Source organism: Ailuropoda melanoleuca, chromosome 2, assembly GCF_002007445.2.
Source record: "Ailuropoda melanoleuca isolate Jingjing chromosome 2, ASM200744v2, whole genome shotgun sequence".
In the NCBI taxonomy this organism is placed as follows: Eukaryota; Metazoa; Chordata; class Mammalia; order Carnivora; family Ursidae; genus Ailuropoda; species Ailuropoda melanoleuca.
Genome location: NC_048219.1, coordinates 83,599,711 through 83,620,533, shown reverse-complemented (window position 1 = coordinate 83,620,533; position 20,823 = coordinate 83,599,711). Strand labels below are relative to the sequence as shown.

Here is a 20,823-nt window from a genome sequence, read left to right as displayed (position 1 = left end):
GGATGGCCCCTATAAGGAGGGGGAGGATCTCATCACAGGGTCCAATCAGTCCTGGTGTCAGTTACCTGGGGAAGAGGTGTGCCAATCACACTGGAGAGAGCTGAGCTCCTGGGATGGAAGCCCTGCCCTGTCCTGACAGGGGCCCTGACCTAAAGTGCCAGGAGAGGGCTTCCCATCCGTGGGCATTGTTTGCTGCTTTGGATAGGACTTTGTTCTTCAAACTTCAAGACATTTGGAATCACCTGGGGTAATTGTGGTACATTCCCATGTCCCAAACCCAGAGCCTTCCATTCCAGGAGTCTTTGATTTTGACGAGTACCCCTGATAGTTCTGACCCAAATGACCAAGGACCCCACCTAAAGAAACTTGGTGTTAAGAGGAAGACTTTGGTGTCAGGCAGACCTGGGTTCATGCCACTTGCTGATGGTATGGCCTCTGGCAAGCTGTTTCATCTCTCTGTGCCTCAGTTTTTTCTCCTGAGAAATGGGAACAGATACTATCCACCTCATGGGGGCATTGAGCAGAATAAATGATAGGAGGTGCTGCTCTCAGTGCATGGGAAGGTGGGAAGGGGTGACAGAGTCTGCCCAGAAGCTCACTTGCAGAACTGTATTTGTCAAGGGGCACGTTTTACAGGAATGAATGTTCATTCTAACGTCCCAAAGAAGTACCAGCTTAGGGTGTTCCACTCTGAATCTTCATTGATGAGCAAGTCAGCCCTAGCATGCCCCCTCCGCAGCACACTCACACCCTCCTCATTTCTCTTGCAACGGGACAGGCCCTCTGCCTGAAGCCCTTAGTGCTCCGTTGTTGCGCAGTCAACCCCTGGCCCCAAACAGAGCAGCTGTCAGCAGGGAGTGTGTTCCCACAGTGACATCACAACTGTGCAGACACATCATGAAGACACCACGAGGACTCTTAGATCTTACACTTCCAGTTTTTCAAGTAGTGTTCCAAGAACTAGTATCTACCCATTGGAAAAATAGGATAGGCTGTGTGTTCAAAAATCTGGGCTTATTGAGAGACGGGGGTCTTTGATTTTGACAAGTACCCCTGATAGTTCTGCCCCAAATGACCAAAGTTGTTTGGCTGGCTTTATACACATTAATATTTGAGGATGGCAGCTTTATACAGAGCACGTGGCAACCCCCAAACTCCGCTAAGCATAATTCAATCTTCGAAGATTAGAAAGTGACTTTTAAATCGCCCTTTTTAATAATTACAATTCAGGATAAACCAGCTTTTACCTCATTAAGCTGACAGCCCTGCCAAACATCCAAGAGTGATGCTTGTCCCACACAAAACAAGCTGGGGACCTTGATGGGATTGCTTCTGAGCCTTGGGATTCCCAACCACACAGTGAGGGGGATCCCATGCCCTTCTAGCCTGAAGTCTGTATGTCTGGGTGAGACAACTGGCCTTCATGTTTCGTAGACTGGTGCCTGGTCTTGCTTCTGGTGTCACGGGCCAGAGGGCAGTGAGAAGCCATTCTTGCTGCCGATGATCGAATACAAAATACAGTTCTGTTTGTTCTGCACTGAACAAATTCCCCAGGTCAGCCATCTGAGCAGAGCAGGGTTGGGGGTAATGGAGAAAGCCCAAGATGAAGACGCAGTTCTCAGCACTAAGAACATTAGCCAAGTCTTTGTAACACCAGGACAGGCAAAGAAAGAGTGGACAGTTGCTCTGTGCACCCACTTCTTTGGCCTGACCTGTGCCCTTTGCCACCACGCTGATGAGAGTCCCCACTTTTCTTGCATTGTGCAGAAGAGACACAGCTCTGAGGGGTGGCTGAGAAACCGCATGTCTGTGCCACCTGCCGTGTCCCTCCTCTGCAGCACGTGTCCAGGAGAGCAAGGCTAACTTCACAGGGGCTGTCATTTCCAAGGTGGCTTTGGGCAATGGCAGCCAGAGGGCTGGGGCTTGTTGCACCTGGCCGGCACTCCATGGGCCCCTAGTCACACTGATGCGAGGAAAGATTCTGAGGGGGGATTACAGAGCTTTGGAGCAAAGCTGACCTGGTCCTCTGTTGGGTCGGCCTCATCCCCGCACTCGTCCTTGTGCTTCTTTCTTCCTGGCTGGGTCTGGCCGTAGCTGCGGGTAAGCAGCAGCTAAAAGGAGGCAAGGCCGCTGAAGTCACCGACAACAATACTCCGAGCAGTAGTATAGGATCTTTTGTTTGGAAAAACTGAAGCAAGGGAGGTAAAATGACTCGTCAAAGCCCCGAGGCCAGCAAGCTGGGGAGAAAGGATTAGGGCTCACGTCATCTCGTTCCAGACCTGCCCACTGTTGAAGAGCAGTGACTTTCTAGGATTTTTGAGGGCAAGGGGCATCCTTCAGACTCCTGGGAAACTCTGGGGACACCCTTTTTCCACCTCCTTTCTTGGAACTTGGTGCTGTAGCCTGGGGAGAAGCAGATTTTCCTTTCAAGAATTGTCCACTATTTGCCCAGTGCCACCTGTTATGTTCCTTTTCTCCTGAGGGACTTAAGTCCAACAACCTCGGCTTGGAGCTTTAGAAATGCTCCCCACATTGCCATCTGCGGGGGATTATTAAAGATCATTTCTCGAACCACCTCATGCCTTCTAAATCAGGATCTTAAGCAGCCAGAGGGGCCCTTTGGAACCCTGCACATAGGGAACGTAGCACCAGCCTCGAGGTGGAAAGACCCAGGCTTATGTGAAATGCAGCCAGCTACCTAAGCACTCCAGGCCTCCTCTATAAAACAGGGCTAACCATAACGAGCGTGAAATGTGATCTTGGATGTGACGGCTTTTCGATGAATTTTAATAACTAGCTAGCATTTACCGAACTTTAAGACTAAGGACTCAACAAGCATCATCTTAGATGTGCAGAAGGGAACGCAGAGCCGTTCAGGAGTGGCCTGAGAACCTACTGTGGAGAAGCAGCAGGGCCCAGGCTTGCTCTCGGCTCTGTCTGAATCCGAACTGTTGACTCCCTTTTCAAGTGCTGCTGTCAGACAAATACAACGTGGTGGTGAGTCGGTGCCCACAAAGGGCAAGCCTGTGGTCCAGAAAGCAGGGTGGAGCCAAGACGCTCACTCTGCAGAAGCCTGAGAGCTGCCCCGCTTAGAGGGGCACCTGACAAACAACGCCTCCTGCCCAGAGAGCTGCCACTTGAGTCGCTAGGCACGGCCGTGCCACTGCTCTGCCTGCAGAGAGGGAGCACCAGGTGACTCGAATCTTCAGCCAAACCCGGGGACAGTGGTTTCAGAGGCTGCCTCAGTCACACGCTTTGTGAGAAGCATTCTCAAGGAGCAGGGGACACACCAGATGGGAACCTGGGCCCTGGCAGCAGGTGCACCCCCATGCACCTCCAACCCTGTTGTCTCCGCCCCCCTGCTCCTCCCAGCTGAGTCCAGTCCATGACTGGCAGGCTTGTCCCTCCCAGTGCTTCAGTCCCCACCAAGGGGCTTAACAACCTCCCTGAGAACCCAGACGCAGGCCGGGGCTTCCCACCGCCCTGCTCCAACTCTCCTGCCGATCTCATTCTGCAGCTAAGCATCCATCTTCAAGCATGAGTCCTTCCAGGGATGCCAGTTTGTGGGATTAACATTATTAGCATTGTATTCATAATATCAGTTACAAAAGAGTGTTACTATTTCACCCAGGACTGACTGCACCTCGCCTTCTGCCTGCATTACCTTAGCGAGTCATCACAACTAGGACATTATTGTCCCCGCGGGACACTTAAGGAAACTAAGGGGCAGAGATACGGAGTGATTAGCCAAGTTCAGCCAGCTAGTAAGCGACAGAGCTGGGAAGTGAACCAGGGCTGTTGGACTTCAGGCAAAGCCCATGTCCTGCCGACATGGCCGCCCTCCTGTGCTCTTGGTCTGATCACCTGCCCCCTGCTCCTGCCTCTCCCATTCCTTTGCCCTCCTAGAAATCAGGCTGTGGCCCCTGTGGAGAGACTCCGAGTCCCCACCTTCCTGGACTTGGCTCTTTCTCCACTCTACCAGCAACTCCAGCCAGTCCCCCTGCCAGGCCTCCAGGGCCACCCGCTCCCCGCCCCCCAAGTCTGTGTGCGTCCTTAGCCAGCCCTGGGGTATTTCCAAAGGCTCCCTACCTATCTCTTGACTTTCAGGTTTCTCATGCTTCAATCTGTTCTGCCAAGGGCCTCCTTCTGAATCATTCACCCTCCTCCCTCAGAGAGACCTTCCAGCTGCTGGCTGCAGGTTGGGGGCAGGCCAGACTTCCGGCCTGGCACCCACAGGCTCCCAGTTCCACCGGAACCCCCTTCAGCCTGTCTCTCACTGCTGGGAGTCTGGCGGAGCCTGCCTCTTCTGTGCTCCCCATATGTACCTAACGACTTTCCCTCCAGTCCCATCGATGCACAGGTCGCTCACTTAGTTACTGAAAAATACTTACTGAACACCTACATGTGTTGTGCCTCATCTCAGGCTCCGTGGAGGTCAAACAGCCTAGCCACTGCCATGTGGAGCTTGTAAATGAGCCAAGGAGACAGACGGCGTCTTTGAGGAACTGAAAAGCCAGGGTGGTGGGGCAGGGTGGGCAGGGGGTGTGGCTCGAAAGAAATTGAGGACGTCAGCCAGGTCTGGGTCACACAGGCGCTTGCAGGCTCCACAGAGGGCTCCGTGCGACACCTGGTGCAAATCGAAAGCACTGGAGGGTCTCAAGCAAGGAAGTGGCATGATCTGAGTCCACAGATACTGCTGTTGGTGGTGAAGCTTCTCGGGTTCCGGTCTGATCTCTGCACCCGGAGAGCACCTGTCTCTTTCGTCAGTCTGCAGAGGCTGGCCCACAGGAGGAAAGCAGGACTGCTCGTGGGGTGCCAGGGTGGTGATGACTGACACTCCGCAGTGGCCCTTGCCCAGCGTCAGCCCCACTGAGGAGATGTGTGGTGATACCACATGGAAAACAGTGCAGGACAGACAATGTGCAAGGGCCAGTCTCTATGGCAGGACTCATAGACACCCTGGAAGGGAAGGGTGAGGGAAACTTCAAGCAGGAGCTGGAACAGTTGAGCAGGCACTCGAGTAGGGGGTGGTCGGCAGGCAGACTCTGGGTAGGGGGGCAATGGGACATGCAGGAGGAACTGCCCTATTGGAGGGTGGTGTGTGCCGAGCAATAGGAGGAGAGAGGTGGGCTAGTCTGAAGCGGGAGAGATCGTGGCCTTCTTGAATTGTGGACCACGCCTGGTGCGGGGGGGAGGGTGCTGTTAGGTGGCTGCAGGGGCCACAAGTGCCCACGACACCCACGCTGCATACTGAGAGCGGCCTCAAACTGTTCCTTACCCACCAGTTGCCATGCCGTAGGTCATGGGATGGTGCAACCCTGGCCATAAATAACCAGTTGACACAAGGCTTGGCACCTGACTCCAAAAGAGCCACACAGAGGCTGGTCATGAAGGGACAAGAGACCTGTGAGATGGCCTGGCCTGGAACTCCGTCCACACAGAAAGAGCCGTCCCAGCCAAATACTCGTGGGGATGTTGGTAGCAGCCACACTGACATGGCCCCCGTCAGCAGAATGCAGCAGAGCTGAGAGGCCCTCAGAGGGTTGGCAGAAGCCACAAATCAGCAGACATCACGTGCAAGCAGGAGCAAATGAGATGCAGTTGAGAGACACTGGGGTAGCAGGCAGGGAAGCAGCGGCCGAGAAAGCTGCGTTGCAAGGATGGTGAAGACCCAGGAGCAGGAGGAGATGGTGGGGCATCTGAGAGACCACAGACTGCTGTGCTGAGCAGTGAGGAGCCAAGAGGTCATTCTCCTCAAGTCCTGTCCCGCACATCCTGCCAGCAACGCCTAAGGCTGCCTGAGTGGGCCTCTAGTCCTTGCACCCCGCCAAAACACCAAACACAAGGACAGAGCTGCCATGAGCTGCCATGAGCTGGTGGGGGGCTGGAGCACTGCAGGACCATAGAGGCAGCTTTTCCAAGGCTTTCTGCGACAGTCACCCAGAGCCACCACACTGGACCAAGATTGGCTCGGAAAGTCTTCAGTGCAGGGAGAAACTGCAAGCTCTGGGTGGTAAATTACAGGGTCGGAGACCACAGAAAGCCACAGGAAAATTCCCGTCAGGGCCAGGAGCAGACACGAGGGTAGAGAGACTGTGAATGGCTTCCTGGATGGGAGGAAAGATAGAAACAGCCGGAGCTCAGCTGGATGGCACGGAAAGAAAATGAAGAAATGATGGAACAAATGTCTAGAATCCCCAACTGGGGTAGCTGGCAAGGAGAAAGGGAACTGTGTGACCAGATGTTTGCTTTGCCTCCTAGAATGGAAAGCACTCCAAGTGGAAAACTTTCCCGGACCGGTGAGGTCAGATCTGTGAGCAACCCCTCTTCCAAAAGCAAGATGGCGGCATCCGCCAGACCCTCTGTGCCCAATTGGAAGAACTTCTGGGACCAGAGGGCTGTCAACCTCAGCCCCCTCCAGCTCAGTCCCCTCTGAGAAAAACCTCTTCTGGGCCAGACAGAGTGCAGCAACAAAACATTTGCTCCCCAAGTTTACAGACCTGGCTCTGGAAGGAAGACCCACGGGAAGGGAACTGCATCCAACCGGAGGCCAGGAAATGTTTCCCTTGGTCTGTGGCAGGCGCTGATGTTGGCATGCTTCCTTCTTGTCCACAACAGGATGGCACAAGTGAAAGCAAACAAAACGGAAGCCAACACAAAGGGCTTCTTGGGCTCTCTCAATGAAGCAACCCAGAAATCAAGGCCAGGAGTGAGGGAGGAGCTCCTGGGGTGGGTCAGGGGGAGGTGAGGAGACCCTGTGGGAGAGCTGGCTAGCTCTAGGGACCTGCTAAGTACCACAATGTCTTATGGAAATGAAGGGCAGACAATATGGAGGGTTTCCTTGTGTTTTGTGTGTATGTGGGCATGCCTGCAGGTGCGTGTATGCGTTTTGTCTCGTTCCAAGATTTGGCTCTTGTCCTCTCCAGTAGGTCATGGGACACCTCCTTGGAGACCCTTCTTCTTCTTAATACTGTCTGTGTCAGTTTGGCTGTGATAACACACAACCCCAAATCTCAGGGGTTCACAATGACAACAAACATTTCTTTGTCACTCACATCTCATGCGGGTGACTGCCAACTGTGGCTCCCGTGGCTTTCCCCCGTGGCTTGCTATTCCAGGGTCCAAGCTGTCCCATTGGGTCAGCAAGTATGATGGTAGAAGCTTTCATCAATGCATTTTAAAGCTTTTACTGAGACCTGGAGCATATCATCACATCCATTCATAGTCCACAGGCCGGATCACGTCACGTGGTCAGGTCCAAAGTCAGTAGGGTGAAAATATATGTTGCTCTCAAAGGGACAGAGGCCATGGATAGTGCAAACGATAATATTACCTGCCTGCCTTCCAAAAGATGCTTCGACAGTTCAGCAGTCTCCTCTATGCAAGGTGGTTTTGTTCTAACAATTTTATGAAATAAGACCAAATGCAACAGTAATAAATATTCCCTAGCCCCTGTCTTTGTGCCTGGTGTCGTTCTAAGTGTTTTATAGGCATTATTCTAGTTATTACAGGAACACTATGAGGTAGAGACCACTGTTGTCCCCATTCCACATGCAAGACAACAGGCTGCGAGGGTAAGTGACTTGCCCAAAGTCACACAGCTGCTAAGGGTCGGGGCTGGGATTCACTCTGGGGGTGCTAAAGGCTCTTCTCTTGACCTCAGCACAACACTGATGCTTCCTAGGAGGCCAGGGTCGAAGTACTGGCAGATAAACAACAAATGGAGGCTCAGGAAGGTGACTCGAGTTGCCCAAGTATCACGTATCATACACAGAACTAAAATACCAATAGCTTGGCCCTGTTCTAACCACCTCACTGCCCGCTGGGGGCTTGCTGACCTGCCCTGGTTTCTGGGGGCTCCAGAACACTCTTGTCCTCTTCAGCAATCCCTCCGCTAGGCCAGGCCTGGGGCACAGGGGTCCAGCACTTTGGGGCCCTGACCGCTCCCCACACTGGAGCCCGGCAGAGTGAGGCCCCAGGGACCATCCCTGTCCCGTGTGTCTGCCTTTCCACAAAGGCCAGCCCAGGGTGGCGAGGAAGCCAGGGCCTGCGGATCAGTGGACCCACTCTCGAGTCCTGGCTTGATCACCGATGACTTCTGAGCTTTATGTTCCTCTCTGTGACCGAAGCGCTTCCTTAGGGGGCCGTGCCAGCACTGAGAAGCCGGCCTTACTTTCCCTTTTCTGCTCCTCCGCTCTGCATCCTCACGTGTCTCTTTGGTTAAAGCACTTGCGTTCATGTCTGCAGCTCTCCTTCTGGGGTTTGGGTGACGGCCCGCTCGGACAGGTGCAAGATGAGGTGGGAGCACATTCCCATCAGCACCTCAACAAAGAACCAAAATGGGCTGGTTCCCTGTACCCTCCACCTGGACACACATACACACGTGCACACACCTATACACACGTATGCACACACACGCACATGTATCCATGTGCGTGTGTGTGCATATACACGCAGCACAGACACATGCGTGTATACACACCTCCACGTGTACACACAAAAGCCACACAGGCACACATATGTAGACACAAGACACACACGCACATACATACATGAACACGTATATACGCACAAACACGCATACACACACACCCATACATGTGCATGTATATATGTACATATGTACACACATACCCACAAACACATACACACACCTACACAAGTCAACACGCACATACTTAAATACACATATGCACATTCCGCACATGCACAGCCACTGAATGGGTGTGGTCTGTGGAGCGTGTAATGCTGTCTGTCTGCCTGCTTCCTCCCATGGAGGGTAAGCGCCCTTCCAGAGCACAGAACACGGGCAGGAAGAGGGCCCTTGGTGGTCAAAGCCTTCCCCTAGCCCCACCCTGCAGGTGAGGAAGCAATGCCCCAAGAGTAATAGCAGCTAACCCTTGGCACTTACAACACTCACAACATAAGCTCTTCAAGTGTATTAACCCACTTCATAGTCACAATCACCCAGTGAGGCACCTAGTCTCTTGTTCTTCCAAATGGGGAAACTGAGGCCCAGAGGGTCACCCGTCAGTGGGCGATGGAGTCAGGTTTAGGCACTGTGGTTCCAGCGTCTGGGCTCCTAGCCCCCAAATATGGCTACCTCTCTGTCACTGGCTAGACTTGCGTGCCCTTGGGCAAAGAGACCTGTGATAGCAGCAGAATCTCGCTGAGACCCCAGAGCTTCGGGCCCCCAGGTGCCTCGCTCTGCTACCCAGGGAAGATGCCTGTTACTCGTCTGCTGGGCAGTTTACAGGTGCAGCTGACGGTGGGGAGGATACTGGGAATGCAGCAGGGTGATCCGTTCACCTCCCCTCCTGCTTCCCAGGCACAGGCCATGAATGGCCCACAGTGCCTGAGAACTGAGACCAGCATCTGAACAGGCCGGATGCCTGGTTTCTTCGGCGAGTTTGCTCACATTCTCCTGGCTCTGCTTTATTTGGGCCTTGATTTAAGTTTAATTCCAGCCGGAATGACTGGAAATACCAAGTATTTCACTAGGATTAATGCCTGGCTGGAAGAGGCAACTGCCTCCACCACAACCAGGTACCATAGACCTCGGAGGATCGTTAATCCCAAGGAAATCTCTGTGACTCAGCTCCGGGTGGTTTCTCAGCCCCAGGAGGGCCAACCCAATTTTCAGACGCCCAGGCCTTGGCCTCTGCTTTGCTGGGGGTGGGGGAGGGGAGAGGGCGGAACAGATGGCTTAGCTTCCAGCGGCCTGTTCTCCCAGCCACTACCCCAAGGCGGCCCACCCCCCATCGGCCAACGCTGTAGGGAAAGTGGGGAGCAGAGGGGCAGCAGGCAGGCAAGTAGGCCGTGTAGGTAGAGCCTGGTTTTCTCTCTCCGTGCCCTGGGGATGAGGTGGCACGGTGCAGTGGCCAGGGCCCAGGTCCTAGCCACACCCCCTCTTACAGTTTCTCAGCTGGGCCCTGCTGGGTAAGTGCCTGGCCCACGGGAAGCCCCAAACAAGACGAGGTATCGGTATGAAACAGGCTTGTCACACTGGCCCAGGCTTCGACATTCGGTGGAAGAAAACAATCCAGCGTGAAACACTCCCCTTCCCGAGGCGATGAAGCTGGTTTTCCTCCCTCCTTGTCCACTCTGAGCCCCCATGCTGCTGCTCCGGGCAGGCGTCCCTAACTGGTGCCTCTGCCCCTTCCCCTGGGCACAGCTGTAGCTTCTCTACCCCGGCTCTGACCAGCCACCCTGCTGGTACCCCAGGTGCCCTCCGAAGTGGAATCCTGCTCTGAGCCCCACTTGGTGATTGGGGGGTGGGGAGATGGTCCTTCCTTCCCCATGCCTAGCTTCACAGCTGGGGTCCTGCCAGCCACAGACAGATCCTCACGGGTCCCCTGGGCATCAAGTGCCTCCTAGGATCCCTGCCCTCTTCCTTCCCTCTCCATGAGCTGCTGGAGCAGCCCTAGAGCCCACTGTGTGGCTGTGAAAGTCCTGCAGTGCCTCACACCCAGCACCAGATCACCTTAGAAGGGGCAAACGCAGAGCAAGGCAAGGGAGTTAGAGGAAAGGAGGAGAGGTCATGGAGAAAGGGTGCCATGATGCAGGATGCCAGTCAGACTAGGATGAGTCTACAAAGCTATCTGTGAAGAATTGTCCACACTGTTCTCCAAGATGAATGCCTTGCTCCCAGAAGTCACTCTTGGCCACCCAAGCAACCCAGAAAGGACTATATCAGTGATACCCGTCACTGTACCCATCTGTACCCATCACATACCTTCAGAATTTCCAGGCCCTGCAGAAGCTCTTCCTTCTGCTAAAATGCCTGCCAATCTTCCCTACTATGTACCATGAGTGAACTCCTATTTATCCTTCAAAACCCAACTTGAATGTCACAGCCCCAGGCTCCATCCCAGCCACCATCGCCTCCACCCAGTGTCCAATATCCAGCCTCCAGGGCTGTGGCTCTTCCAGGCCTGCCCCCAGGATGCACCCAGACAGGCCCTGTTAACATGTAGATCAGCCCCTGTTTAAGACTCTCCCGTATTATCCCCGCCCCCAGGAGGCAGCTTTGGGGAGTGGGGCAGGGGGTTGAAGGCCTGAGAACTCCCAGCCTGGCAGACCTGACACCCTTTACTTGCCTCTCCAGCCGCTTCTCATCACTCCCACCAAACGAGCTCTGGTTCTCGGACGGCAATGCTCTTTCCTTCCTTCTCCACCGGGTGCCATGCCTGTCTGTTCCCAATGACTACAGGAGGCCCCCAACCCCCATGTTCCCGCAGCCCCAGCCCCACACTTCTGGGAACATTCAGACTCAGAATTCTGAGCTCTGATAACTGGCCCACAAAACACATCCTTTTGTTCCCGTCCTGGGTGCGAACTAGCTGAGACACGGAGTTGTATGCACAAGTATACAGGTCCTTGATGTTAGTCCTGGGGGCATGGTCTCGATTCAGCAGGACAGAGGGAGCGAGTGCCCACGGTGACCGACATGAGACCCCAGGGGGTGAGGATCCAGCCATGTGGACTTCCCGGGGGTGGGGGGGGAAGTGTTCTATCTCTTGACCATGGCAGGGGTTATGCAATCCATCATATGCATTTGTCCAAACTGGAAAATCTTACGTGAATAAATTAGAGCGCAATAAATCTAATGTCATGAAAGAGTGTCTCAGACAACAGAAATGTGGAGGCAAGAGTGTGGCTGGTGGGGTTGTGCAGGGTTCAAGGAGCCGCAAGCTGGCCATGGTGGAGAGAGCAGAGCTGGGGTGTGTGTGTGTGTGTGTGTGTGTGTGTGTGTGTGTGTGTGTGCACAGGGTAGCTGGTGCTTGTTGGCAGCTGTCTGTCTGCCTAGGCTGGAAGACCGTGGAAGGCAGGGGTGGTGCTTTCCTCACCTCTGCACCCCCAGGGCCTCCCTCAGCGGCTGGCACCCAGGAGGTGCTCTCTGTACCCGGGGGGACGGGGGGGTGGGGATCATACGGAGTTGATGCCAACTGAATCACGATGAAGGGATCTGCAGCTCTCTGTGGCAGTGGGTGTCCCCCAGGCTGCGGGAGTGGGGCCCAGCAAAGCTCACTGTGGATTTGGCAGGGACAACCCTGTCTCTGGGGCTCCCTTGTTCCAGGGCAGGGCGTGAAGAGGGGATGTGTAACTCAGATTCTGCTGCCGATGACTCGCAAGGCCGGTGCGGTTCCACACCCTGGCAGATGCCAGGTTCCCTCCCCCTCCACCTGCCTCCGGGGACTCCAGGCTGGGCCTGAGCTAGCGGCCTGCCTGCCTCCTCCGTCCTCAGGAGCAAGGAGGGAGGGTAGAAAAAGCCTAGTGACCAACTCGGAGGAGATTAAGCGAGGTTGCCAGGCGGAGGCCGTCCAGGCCTTATCTGTGTGCGTCACTGGGGTTCAGGTGGCACAGCTCTGCGGGCTTGAGAACAGAGCTGTGGAGACAAGGGAGACCTTCAGAGGGGAGGACACCTCACATTTGCAGGCACTGAGCCAGCATTTCACCCATGTCCTCACTGTATCTTTGCTGCTGTAACCTGCAGGGGGACTGGGTAGCAGTTTTGCAGACAAGAGGCCAAGTCCCAGAGTGGCTGACTCACTGCCCACAGCTAGGGTGGCAGAACCGAGATTCAAGTCATGTCTGCCTGCTCCCAGGCTCAGCGCTACCTCAGAAGCAAAGGAAGGAGGGGGGCACTGTGAGGAAAGTCATCACTGAAGAGATGGGGTGCGTGGAGCCGTGGTGGCCAGAAGCCACAGGACAGGCCTGGGGCCCAGGGCAGGGAAGACCTGTTTCCCAGGCTAAGTAAGCCTGGCAGGGCCTGGGGTGGAAGCAGGGTCAGCCCAAGGAAAGGACAGTGGTGCCAGCAGAGGGTTTGAGCTGGGGCAGATGGGAGCCCAAAACAGAGAGGAGTCCAGGAGACTTCACTTTCAGCCTGAGGACCACGAAGCCTTGTGACTGTAATTCACCTTCTGCAGGACTTCTGACGTCTACACGGTGTATGCTGCTTCCGACAGGCCTTCCCATGTCTGCACATGACCATGGTCCGTCTCCCCAGCGGTCTTATCAGGGCAGACAAGGGGATGGAGTCTAGACGAGTTAAGTGAGGGCCCAAGGTCACACAGCAAATAAATGGCAAAGTGGGGCCTGAGCAGGCCCAGCCACGAGCTGTGTGGGCCCAATCCCCCTGTCCACTTGTGTAAATCATCTGTATGCCTGGGGAAGGGCTGAATTACCAGGTGGGGTTGCCCGATTGAATGTTTGTGTCCCCCTAACGTTGGCATGTTCAATCCTAATCCCCAGTGTGATAGCATTTGGAGATGGGGCCTTTGGGAGGAGATTAGGTGGTGAGGGTGGGGCCCTCATGGAGGGGACCGTACTTTGGTGATAGACAGCTCCCTCGCCCCTTCCACCATTTGAGGACACACCGAGAAGACAGCCACCTATGAACTAGAAAAGGCTCTCATGAGGCACAGAATCTGCTGGCACCCTGATCTTGGACTTCCCAGGCTCCAGAACTGTGAGAAATCAAGTTTTGTGGTTTAAGTCCCCCAGTCTGTAATGTTTTGTTATAGCAGCCAGCATGGACTCAGACAGGGGCCAGACCAGGCCAAGGATGCCAGGTCTCAGCCTCTAGAAGAGGGTCAAGCAGGTGGTCCTAGGTTCAGTCAATGGCCATTTGGTTTGGGGTCCACCAAGGGACATCCCTTTCAGCACTGGGACTGGCCAACATGCAGAGGGTGAGAACCATCCATCCATCCAACAAATGTCAGCAGAGTCTTGCTCAGCAAGGACCTGGGGACTCTTGGGGTCAGGGGCTACAACCAAGTCATCAGGAAGCTTAGCAGCCTTAGTCAGGGAAGCAGCTGTCAACTGGGGGGCACAAACTGCAGAAATGGCGAAAACTTCTAAGAACAAGGACATTGTGCTCGTAAAAAGAGGTTTGACCTGGCTGGGAGATCTGAGAGAAGAGGGGGTGGTAACAAGAAGAGAGGAGCAAGAAGATCATTCTAGGGGGAGGGAACAGCCCCCACAAAAGCCCTTGCAGTACGAGGCAGCAGGGTTGGTAAGAGGAATGGGGGACTGCAAGCATCGCTGGGGCTGAGGGGGCGGGAAGGAGAGGGGACTGTGCTGAGCCTGAGGCCAGCCCCGGCGGGGCCTCGTGGGACAGTGAGGGGCTGAGTGATTGAACCAGAGGGAGGAACAAACGCGTCTGAGGGTCCAAGCAAGAGGGCTGGAGGCCACCCTTACATTTCCAAGAGGTCCAGCCCCCGGGGTCTCGGTGCTGAGAGCCTGCCACCGTGCTCCACTGCCGAGAAGCCGACACTCCCTACTGGGAACCCCAATTCACACGCAGCTGGGCACGTTTCTGCTTCCCGAGCTTTGGGAAGCCCTCATGGCACATGTGGCCCGTCTGTAGTCACTCTGGGTGAATGGAATCAGGGGACGTTGGGGACTTTCCTATGTCAGTGCCCAGACGCTCCAGCAAATCCCAGGAACCTGGAAACTGGGGTGCAGTCTTAGGCGGGGAACCTGGCCTAGGTGTTTCCTGTCCCTCTTGCTGTGTCCCTCCCACTCCTGGCCTGGTTCTTGGGCTGAGCCGGGAATCCACACAACTGTCGGAGGGTTAGCTCTCAGCTTCTACAGTCCAAAGCCCTCCCATCGCAGAGGTTCGTAGGTCACAGTGAAGTCTGTGATGCTGGAGTGCCCCCCCCAACCATTGTCAGCCCAAACACGCTGGGCGGGTCCGCACTGGGCCCTCACAACAGGTCTGAAGACGGTAGGGCAGCTTCTGTCCTGATCCACAATTCAAGGGGGAGAGCTAAGGGTCTGGAAAGTCAGGCAAATGGTGCTCAAGACCTCAGGCTTAGCCTGGTGAAGAGCCAAGCCCCAAATCCCAGGCTTGGTCTCTTCCTCGGCAACAGGAAAGTGTTTGAAGCGCAGGACCTTCCTGGGCCCTGCCAATCCCACCTTGTGGGACCTGTCAGGGAGGAGGGAGGCGCTCAATACCGCCCCCGTTTCCCAGCAGGAGAATGACATTTTCCAGGTTGCTGGGTCCCCTCAAGTCTGCACAACCACTCAGCCTGAACAGCTTCATGCGAACCTAGAAACCAGGACTGACATCAGGCCGGGGGAACGGGAGCAGCCCAGGGGCCAGGCAGTTCCTGAGCCCCAGAGCTGCCTTGTAGACAGGCCAGGAGCTGAGGTATTCTCTGACTGTAGAAAGACCCCAGGGACGGTTTCCTCACAGAGCCGTGCTTCTTGTAGGCTCCAGGCTGTGTGGACATCTCACCACTGACAGTCTGCTCAGGGAGGCCACAAGCTGAAGCAACAAGGGCCACCAGGAGCGGAAGGGTGGTCTGAAATGGTGATCAGTCAGGGTTTTCTGAGCTGACAGCCAGGGCAACAGGAAGTGTGGTTACTGTTAGACAGATGTGGTCCTCATGGCCAGCCCTGCTGTGGAGGGAAGCTAAGGTGCCTACCGGGTCTCTGTAGTGAGGTGTCTGTGTCCCCTCAGCAAGGACCTGGAAACCAAAGCCTAGTGGCTGTGGAGGGAGCTATTCCCTTCACCCCCCCAGCCCTGACCTTGACTCAATGTCCCCTCCATTCTGGATGCTTGAAGGCTGCCTGCTGAGAACCAGAGATGGGAGCTGGAGGAGGCTACAAGAGGCAGAGAGAAGAGGCGATGCACGGGGCTGGGTGCGGGCAAGCAGATGTGAGAGCACACTGGGCTCAGGGCTGGCCCCGGCAGCTGCCACACAAACGGGGGCAAAGAGGGGCAGGGCTCCTCAGGGACTGAGGGGTGGGGACCACTGTAATGGACAGGCCTAACCTGGGGCCACAATGTGCCTAGAGGAGGGTGGCCGAGGAGAACGCAAAGGGAGACCTCACGGTCACATGCCTGCTTACCACCGAGGTGGGGAAGGGCCGGTTCCAGGCCCGGTGAGTCCCTGTTGGATGACTACTGACTCAGGCATTTGGGATTCTGGGCCCACATGAGCCATCATCAGGGTTTCCAGGGGGCCCCAGCTTAGCTTTCCTCTCTACTCTGCTCCCTCTCAACCCTTTCCCTTATCCAGCTTCTTTCTGGAACAATTAGGATTGTGGCCACCCCTACCATACTCCCCTTCTCCTGCCCACCTTCCCTTCGACCAAGCCCCTGGGAGGCTGTAGGTCCTCAAACAGAACAAAAGGAACTGGCTGCCAGCTACAGGAACCATGGTTTCTCCAGGAGGGGAAGGATCAGGGTCACTGCCTTCCCCAAAGTCTCTGGTTTCCAGCCTCCCTCTGATTAGCGCTCCCCTTCTTGCCCTGTGCTCCTCCCTTGGCGATCCAATGATAGGGCAGGAGAAGAGCATGAGCTGAGGGTGCTGGGAATGTCCCTCCAAACTCTCATCCACCCGTTTGCCCCTGTTCCTACTAGAGTCTTCCTCTGGCTCATGAGTCCCAGGTGGGATGACTTAGAGCTTCAGGGCTCACCACATATACAGCCCCAGAGTGTGTGTGTGTGTGTGTGTGTGTGTGTGTGTGTGTGTGTGTGTGTGTGTGTAGACCTCTGATCCCAGGCCATCAGGCTAACCATGGTCCTCAGCAGTTACCCCCAAAGCTCCAGCAACCCTTTGGGAGGCAGGGAAGGCAGGTGTCTCTCTCTTGACTGTGCTGGTAGAAGCTTAGTAGGCAACCCTCTGCCCCCTGGGCACAAATGCTGACATCTCTGGGCTGGGAGGGGCTCTGTGAATAAAACTACCTTCGCTCCTGCCCTCACTTGAATTGGTTTATTTTTTCCCACCCTCACTTTTAACCCCGCCCCTCCCACCCACCACATTCTCACACAGGTATCCCGCAGACCCAGGCCCCGGGGCTAGTGGGCTTGGGGCATCGTCCTCGAGGCCTGACACAGCTCCCTCCCCAGTGCAGGCTCAGGGAAGTCCCCCCAATATAGGGACCAGCTGATAGTAATTCACTTGAGTGCTTGCCAAGTGTATTATCCCTGGGGCCCCTTCTGGGTGTGTAACACTTATTGGCACGGATGCTAGCTGCCATGGAACTCACTGGAAATCACGGTGCCAGAGAAATGCCCACCGAGGGGGCCTCCCATTTCCCACTTCGCATGCACACCTGCAAGTCTCTCACAATCAAAGTGCTTTATCATAAGAGGAGGTTTTGACTGGGCATCATGGAAAGTAGCTTTGTGTTCCCTTATTCAACAAATATTTATTGAGCTCCTTTATTACCTTTCCCTTTGTTAAATAATTGCTTCATATGTACTTTGTAGGAGGCAAGATTTTCCCACCAGGACCAATGCATTCCTGAGCCTTCGGCCCTTCCCTTACTGCCCCCTTTGTGGGGCTGGAGGAAAGCTCTGGGGAGGGGGCCCTGGCCAAAACAGAGCCAAGAAGAGAAAGCCCAAGGCCAGAGGGGGTGACGTGGGGGTGTGGGGGGCAGAGCTTCAGAGACACGAGAGGGTGGCCCCTGTCAAAAAGAGGCACTGGAAGGAGGGGAGCAGTGCTGGGGTGAGTGTGGCAGATGGGCCCAGGGAGGAGGCTCCGTGGAGGCCCAAAGGCTGATGGAGCTGTGTCCTGAGCAAAAGGCAAAGGGAAGAGAAAAGAATGAGCGTGTTCTTTCTCTCCATGGGACAAGGGACCCCGGAAGCTCAGTCCAGGTTTGGGCACCCCCTCTGGAGCAGAGGGTTAAGGAAGCAGAGGCCGTTCTGGGAGGAACGGCAGAAGGGAAGGCCCACGTGACAGAACCGTGGCAGAAACCAGCCACTGCCGTGACACCAGCCGTTGAGGGCCTGCGCACGGAGCCCCGTGACCGTCAGCAGCCAGCAGAGGCTCCCAGAGCCCCATGCTGTGGGCATGAGGTCCAAATGGTGCCAGAACTGAACCCCGTTTGGGGCAGAATTGGTAGACTGCCTGGCAGAGGCAGTCCTAACACAGTGGTTCTCAAAGTGGGACCCCCCAGGAACTGGTTAGAGATGCAGACGTGCAGGCCCACCCCCAAAGCTACGGAATCAGAGATTCCGGGTGTGGGTCCGGCAGGGTTTTAACTGCCGTCCGGGTGATTCCGATGGGCGTTTCAGTTTAAGCACCTCCAGCCTAATGGGGCCCCTGATTCAGCGTCTGCCGCCCAGCATCCCGGGGGAGGGCTGGATCCAGGGAAGGCTGGGCCTGTGGGGTTGGGCCCCTGCGGAACAAGAACCCCGGGGCCTCCTGCACAGGAGCCCAGCTGCAGGGGCAGAACGCGAACCCATTCCACAGGTGCACTGCTTCTCCTGGTCTCAGCCCCCATTCCCTAGGTCTTCAGCGTGAGGACACCCACTCCCCACCCCCACAGCTGGGGCGAGTGCCAGCTGGCGCCGCAGTGGCCTCGGGGGTTCCCTTCCAAGGATCGGTGTTTGACTTGGTTCTCTCATCCCAGAGTATGTGAATGTGTACGGGAATGTGTCCAACGTCTCTCAGGAATTGGCTTATGGGAGGGGTCTCCAGCTGTAAAGCCTCGCCTCCTGGTGGGCCCTGTGCCCAGCCCCTCCGCGGGCCTCTGTGGCAGTGTACAGGCTAGGGGAGAACACCTTGTTTTCAGTGAGTCAGCCTCACGGGGCAGCGCCTCCCTGGGGCCCTGCTTCGTGCTGCTCCTGACATCTCATTCCCACTGCGTGCTCTCAAGGACCTCACTTCTGGAGAGGAACAGGTAGGACTGGTCCATGGCCAGGAAACCACAGAACAGCCTCACAACTCCTCCGTCCCCGTCCCTACGGCTTGAGGCGGCCTCATGTACCTGCAGGAAACCCCCCACCACCACATGCCGTAATGCTCCTGAGCCCTGGGCTCACCCTGGGATGAAGGTTCAGGGTGTCCCAAGGTGGCCGGAGGCCCGAGCCCAACGCTGTGCAGGTATCAGGAGGAAGGGCTAGCAATGCCGATTCTCAGGCCCTCCCCAGAATTGCAGAATCAGGAGTTCTGGGGGCAGGCCCAGCATCCCATTTGAATAATCCCTTCTGGTGACTGTGATGGTGGGGTCCCCGGACAGCTAGGTACCCCCGTGCACCCTGCTGACCTCTTGTCTCTGCGCCAGCCCACACCCTCACCAGTGTCCCCGGCTCTGCTCTTGTTCCTCCTTCACCTGCCACAGACTCTAACCATCTTCTGTTGTCACTCTGTCCCTCATCAGCGGCGCCCTTCGCTTCCTCCCACCGCTGTCCCCTCCGTATCTGACTTCCCCTTCCTCTGGTTGTATGTCTGTTTTCCTAACTCCAAATTAACTGAATCCTTCCTACATCTGTTTGATGATCTCACCTCCACCCCTAACTCTTCACTGTCCACCGAGTGCCACGTGGCATTGGGCCCTGGGGATGTGGCAGTGGGTGCACAGAGCTGACAGGCTCGTGGGGACTCGGGGAAGAAGCCGTGCTAGGACCTTTACTGAGCATCTGTCCATTCACCACCCCAGGCCTTTCCCTGGCTCTCTGAGCACGAGCCTGCTACCAGCAGGCCAGCGCGGGGCTGCCCCCCACCCCATGCTACGCCAGGGCCCCCGGAGCTGAGTGCCACAGCACCTGGCCAAGGCAGGAGGGGCCCCATGGACACCAGCATCTCAGTAGACCACCTCAGGTGTTCCTGAATCTTCTGTTGTGTACTGTTCCCAAAAGAATTTACTAGAAACCGGCCACTGTCGGGGGGTCCCAGTCCTCTGCACCCTCCAGCTAATTCAAGACCAGTGGAGCAAAAGGACCAGCTGCCGCTCGGGCAGACGGCACAGGGATGTGGCGGGGTGGGGGGGGTGAGGGTGTGGCCCCTAGAGGCAGACTGACCGGAATCAGATCAGATCCGTCATCCACCTCCAGCTTACTGTGTGACCTTAGACAAGTTCCTCAACCTTGCTGCACCTTCGCTTCCTCATCCCACTGTTAAAATGGGCTAATAATAAAGTCTAGCTCAGAGCATTCTTATCAAGTTTAAATTAATTAATACACATCATTTCTCGAGTAGGCACTCCGTAGGTGTTAGGAATTGTTGCGACTGACTGGTTTGATGAAGACAGACTCAAAGTCCTGTGTGCCTCACCGGGACTGGCCCTTCGTGTAGCCATCGCCACCTGAGATTCATCTGCCCGAGACCATGAGCAGGCCTGTTAACCGTTCTTGATTTATTGCCCGCCTTGCCAGTTAGGGTTCTGTGGGAAGGTGCCCTGGGGATTTCCACAGCCCCACGGAAGAGACCCAGGGAATTGGCTATTTCCAGTTACTAGTTAACATACGTTTTAACTAGCATGAGGTCGGGTAAGGTCAGTTTTCAGATCACCGGATGGACAAGAGGAAGAACAGAGGCCCAGGCTGGTGACTTACCCGCCTCCCTGCCAGTGCCAGCCCTGCCTGTGGGAGTGTAGACGTCTTGGCCTTTCTTTTCTGGAAAGCTGCTCGGCAGCCTCTGTGAGGAGCAGTAAATGGGTTCCCACCCTTCCACCTAGTCCTAATTCCACTTCCAGGAATCTGCCTGAGGGATGTGAGCAGAGAGGCGCACAAAAATTTCTCTGTAGTTTTGTCCACCACAGTATTGTTGGTATTTAAAATAAGATAGGGAGAAATGTCAAATACTAGGGAAATAGTTAAAGGAAGGTTATGTCTCTGACAGAATATTGATGACCTTTGATGACCTATTTAAAGACGGTCAAACAACGGGCATGAAATGGAGAAGAGGCAGGCCATAAACCGGCCGGCTGCTGGGCCTCGGCGGGCCCCCTGGGAAGGGAAGTGGTCACACCTAACTCACAGCTTTAAACAAGGCGCCATGTCTAGCAGTGTACAGGCCACCCAGCAGGCACTCAGTAAAGGGGCCGCTCTTGTCATCTGCTGCCACCAGCTCCCGGGAGATT

At 55.6% G+C, this 20,823-nt stretch overlaps 1 long non-coding RNA gene across 3 annotated transcripts; it reads right to left on the bottom strand.

The window, feature by feature from the left end:
- Window positions 1-1,192: 1,192 nt before the first annotated feature.
- LOC117801038 lies at window positions 1,193-4,739 on the bottom strand. 3 transcript variants are annotated; one of them, XR_004623398.1, is made up of 2 exons: window positions 4,403-4,739; window positions 1,193-2,403 (listed from the first exon to the last, which is right to left on the bottom strand). It is a non-coding gene; the product is annotated as an uncharacterized LOC117801038 (long non-coding RNA). The 3 variants fall into 3 exon arrangements; XR_004623397.1 differs by having other exon boundaries at window positions 4,392-4,737; XR_004623399.1 differs by lacking the exon at window positions 4,403-4,739 and adding an exon at window positions 4,090-4,384.
- Window positions 4,740-20,823: the final 16,084 nt, after the last annotated feature.